The following is a 5,634-nucleotide window of genomic DNA, read 5'->3' on the forward strand; positions in this document are numbered from 1 at the left end:
ATGCTTCTACCTGTGACACCTCATTTATTCCTTGTGACAATCTTCCTGTTTGAGGGGTGAGCTGGTAGTTGAAGCAGATGCTGGAAGCCACATTGTGCTGTCGCCAGGATGCTCCCGCTCCGTTCCCACCTGTCTAGTCCTCTTCAGCTTCTCTCTCCCTTAAAACTGTCCAGAGTCTCATGTCTCACTACTGGTGCCTCCTCATTCCACTCTTCTGCTGCCCCTTTCCCCAAAGGAAGCCTTGTGTAGATCTACCCCTTAGACACCCACCACGGAATTGGCAATGTTGCTTTTGGGGAGCTGGAATCTGGTTATCTGCTACTGCTTCAAGATGTAGTCCATTGACCAGAACTTGGAAATGCTTTTGTTGCTCTATAGTATTTGCTCTAAGGACATTTATCTTACATCTGCTTGTTGCACCTGCCTGGCCACTTTTCTCAATTTTTTTTTTAAGGCTGCCTCACTTTCCTTCTTCTTCCATGAAACTACACAGGAAATAGTAGGACACCTAGTACCCATGAACACTCCAAACTCTACCCACATTCTCTTCACTGACATTTTTACCAAAAGCACAGAAACCTCAGCTATCCAGAACCTGCAGGAAATTGGGGGTAAGTTATGTGATGATTTCTGTAACTCTTATAAGCTCCTTGGGGCAGGGCATTTTCTTCAACTGTTTGCCCTTCTGAGGCCCAGTCTGGTGGTAGATGGAATATCAAATTCCTAGGTTCTTGTGAATAACTGAGGATTCTACCTCTAAGAGGCAGAGCTGATAAACAACTATTTTAGAGGTGAATCTTTCTAAAATTATTGCACACTCCCCTCCCTTTTAGACTGAGGACCTCTGATGTCTCAGAACATGACTACTTCCCTATCAGGCTAGATCCAGCCAGAAAACCGCCGGCACACTCATGAAAGGGTAACTGAACATTTAACAGAGGGACTGTTTACAAAGTTATGGGGCAGAGTTAACAAAACCAGCGAGGGATGGTGTAGCACCCCAGGTTACCAGTTACCACCCTGGAGGGCAAGGAGATGGAGCTTCTATCGGAACTGGGATTGCCCCAGCCAGATCTGAGCTGCAGCTTTTGGTGAGGACTGCCACCAAGCCCTGGTGGCCTGGCAAGGAGGAAGTCCAAGGAGGTGGCCTAGCAAGGAGGAAGCCCAGAAAACAGCCCCAACCCTCCCCCTGCTCCTGATCTGCTGGCACCACCCAGGGCCAGACCTAACCGGAAACCAGAGGACAAGGAACTGTTGATGCAGTCAATAAAAGTCATCCTCCCATGGCTCAGAGCAGGGTGGGGAGTCGACCAGAAGGCCAAGCTGAAAATAACCAGCACAGTTACCACACAGAGATACCCTGGGGACTTCTTTCACAATCTGTAGAATGCTTGGCCTCTGTACCCGATGGCCCCCAGGCTGTGGTCTTTTTAAATATTTGTGCCTTCTTTTCCTAGCTTTCCTCACTCCTCACGCAATACGAAAATAAATCTATTTTTATGTATCTAGTTACTTAGATTCTGGGCTCCTAGTTAATATATATCTTTGGCCTTTGCATGCATATCAGACATAATTCATGTACTTAACATTACATACTAAAAAAGTGAGAATAGAAATTTTATGCCTGCCCCCCTATTATAACAGAAGAAAACTGGAAAGACAATTTTTGAAGGCCTTTTTATAGGTACTTTAAAACATGCATTTGGTACAACTGTGAAACAGAATCAGATGTGACTCTTAATTAGATTAAGTTCCTTCTTTAAAGGAGGATGTATTGGTCAGCTTTTGATGCATAACAAATATAAAAATCCCAGTGGCTTAAAACAACAAGCACTTCCTTCTCATTTAGGGGTCTGTGAGTCATCCAAGGAGACCCTTCAAGCCACAGGTCAAGGTCATATCCAGTCCAAATGTCCCTTCCAGGGCCAGGCTAAAGGGATGGTGGCCACATAGGGCACATTCTTCTCAAGGGACAAGTGGAAACTTTGCCCCTTAAGGCTTTGGTGTGGAACTGGCACACACCACTTCTGCCCACATTCCACTGGCCTCCAGAAGTCACATAGCTGCACCCAACTTCTGTGGGACCCAGAGGTCCTCCTTCCATGGAAGCAAGGGAAGGAGTGAATATTTGCTGAGCAATAATCTATTTCCACAGGTCGACTTCTTCACTTCACTTGTGTCCTATTTTTCCATCTTTTATCCTGAACTTTATGGCTATGTAATTCATAATACCAGAAACCAAGTTAATGTACATTTACCATGGGTTCTGAATTTATAAATCCAGAAAGAGATTCTATACATTTCCTGAAGGCTCAGCATTTATAAATCCAGCAATAGGTTTAATATTTGTGACCTGAAATCTCTGTTTATAAAAACCCACTCTATATACATTTCCTCTAAGCACTCTGCAGAGTTGTCAGGGGATTCATCAGTAAATGTTTTTGACTCTTGCATTGGCAGTTTTTGCCTTAGTTTTGAGTCTATAATCCTTCCTTCCTTTTATCCCACCCCCTCACCCCCCACCCCCCAGTCTGTCAATTCCCAAAAGTCAGCAGTTTTCACAGTGCTTGTAAAGGCAATCAGACCAACCCAAGAGATGTGAAAAAGAAAAGATCCAGAAAGCAGGGGCCCCTGAGGAAGATACAAGAGAGATCCAGAGGGAGCTCAAGCTCCCCAGATCAGCCTCGTCACATTCCTTCTCTCCTCCATCCTTTGCATCTTTCAGCCTAGAAAAAAGAGGTTTGGGCAGAACAGGAGGGCCTGCTGGGAAAGCCTTAGAGAAGCCACACCCTTAGCGGCAGCCTCCTCCGGGGGCCTAACTAGCCATGAAACGTCTCATTCTGTCCATGTCTCCAAAAGGAGAGGGGATCAGCTAATCTGTGAAAAGCCTAAGCAGAGCCGTGTTTGGGTTTTCATGTTATATTCTGTCAGGCCAGGCATGGGATTTTTAAATTCCTTTTGAGCACTTTCCTGAATCAGTGCACAAGTAAAATGATGACACTAAGGTTTTGTAAGCCCAAGAAAGGATTTTACTTTAAAACTCAATCTGGTTACTCCCTTTAAAGTACATAATCCCGTTAGTTTTCTGTCTTCCCTAAATTTGATTTTATTCTGCATACCATTTAGGATGACCAACGGTCCTAGTTTTCCCGAGACGGAGGGTTTCCTGGGATGGAAGCCTTTTTTAGTGCTAAAGCCAGATAGTCCCAGGCAAATTGGGATGGTTTGGTCAACCTAATACTGCATTAGCCTAATTCACCTTTTCTACTTCAGTGCAACTGCCAAATAAGAAAGGAACAAAAATATGCCCTGGTTAAAATCCGGGAACGGATGCAAAACTCCTGAAGGCAGCTCCTATCCCAACTTTACCCCCACCCTTGTCAATCTCGCCTAATATCCCCCTTGCTAATCATGACCACCAAAGTCAATATAATCCTTAACTGTAAGTCAGACCAATGCAAGGAGAGATCCTGCTCTAAAATCAAAGCTCGGATCCAGAGTTTAAATTAACATCCCTCAGAAAGGAAATCTCCCATGGAAAAATACCATGGAAAAATCCATTACTTTGACCACACAGATACATTCATTATGGCAAGACTATAATTACAACATTGCCGGTCAGGCTTTCCATTATAAATGGGGTCTGAATCTTGGTGGAATACAATTCTTTCCAGTTGGAGTAAACCGCTGACAGGTTTTCAGCCCATTGATTTGTTTACAAATTGGCAAGGCTGGGGTGGGGGGGAGGGAGGAGAACAGCGGGGAGATGAGACTGGGAACAGAATAAATAATGTGGATTTTTGTTCTTAGCGTGCTTTTTAAGATTGAAACTAAGAGAAAACAAACAAAAAAAACATCTCCCAGGGCCAACTGACCCAATTTAGGGTCAATATCATAGAGATTCTAAAATTTTGAATTTAAAAGTGACGTTTTGTACTTAACCTACCATGAAAGAGGGAGTGTTAGATAAAAGAACAGAGATTTACTTTTTTTTCCCCCTTAGAACTGAAGTTTGGTCAGCCGCTGAAGAAACTGGAGCTTCAGGCTCACATGAGTTTTTTAGGGAAAGCACAGTGTGCTGGGAAGAGCTATTTGGGAAACAAGAGACCTGGGTTCTATTTCTGCCTCCTCTACTAGCTAACTCTGTGCCGCTAGATAAATCAACCTTCTAGCACCTCGGTTTCCTCTTCTGTAAAATAGAGATAGTATTAATTGGTCTGACTGGTTTAGAATTCTTATGTGTATCTAAAAGGGTAATAAACAAGAACTGTTTTATTCAAGTGATAAGATCCTTTTCTTTTGGGGCCCTCCCCAGTTCCTCAAGCTGAGTCTGCCAGCTCCCCTCCAGAGAGGATGGAGTTCAGGATCATCCTATTGAGTCAGGGAGTCCTCCCTGCCCAGTCTGGGTGCTCCCACTATTTACTGAGAGCAGAGAAGAAGGGAGACACCTCCACCTCCTGTTCTGGATACTGCCTCACTGGACTCGCCCTCAAGCCAATACATACCAGACCCTGATGAAGATTTAAGCTTCTATTTACTGATAGGTTTTACAATCATGGTTCCAAAGCCATAAAATCGTTTTGGGGGGTATCAGGCATCTTGTACTAGTCTGGTGACCTTGTCTGACACAAGAGGCAGAAGCCTTTTCACGAAGCTTGTGGGAGGGGGTGTAGACCCTTCCCAGGCTTTAAAAGGTTCACAAGGTTATCATCAGGAATGATAATAAAGAGACCCTTATAACATGGTTAGAGAATAGGAATACCAAAAATGTTGGATCCCTGTCTTCCCCTCCTAGCTCTAAAACTTCTAGGAATAGTGGCGGGAAAGGGATCAATGCAAGTTGTTGATTTTTTGTTTGTTTGTTTGTTTGTTTTAAATCACAGCCATTGCAGAGTCAACGATAAAGAGAAAGTTTTACTTAGATATTCAGATCCAACTTTCCATTCTCAAATGCCTTAAGAATTTAGAGGTCAACTTTTTTTTCCCCCAGCAGTCAGGAAGCAACATGATTAAGCTGAGTAATGGAGTTAGGTGGAAAAAGGTCCAAGTAGAATTCTGTAAGGTTATTAAAACTTTCAGGATTTTTAGTCATTTATTTTAAATAACTGTCAGCTAAAAGCTTAATCTAGCATGAGTTTCACTTAGGTTTGAAATAAATGGCCAATTGCCTTCTTCTCTTGTTTAATTCATGGTAATATTTAGCCATAATTCTAAATTACATACAGCGTACTTTTTGTAAAGATCAACATCACATTGACATTTTAAGACATTAAGTGACTATAGATCTTGTTTACTCTCATAAGGAATACTTTCTGTGGTGAGCTATTTTAACACGTGTATATTATGAAGCTAAGCACACTTCACATTAATGTTTTGCTTTAAGAGCTAATGTTATTGTCATTTCACTTAATTCCCAAAGCCTGGGTAGCCCAGTGTGACTGAAAGAGTCTAACTTAGGGCTGTTACTTCAAGCTGTAAACTTGGCTCCTTGCTGCAAACATGCACAAACTCACCGGCCCACACTCAGAATCGTGGCTTCAGTAGGTGGCGCTCTTTCCCCTCCATCGGCCCAGTTCCCCAGCCTAGCACAGGAACCCGGTCAGATACAGCCACGTGGACGCTGTGTGCGGCTCC

The sequence above is a fragment of the Choloepus didactylus genome, chromosome 20, assembly GCF_015220235.1.
Source record: "Choloepus didactylus isolate mChoDid1 chromosome 20, mChoDid1.pri, whole genome shotgun sequence".
Lineage (NCBI taxonomy): Eukaryota > Metazoa > Chordata > Mammalia > Pilosa > Megalonychidae > Choloepus > Choloepus didactylus.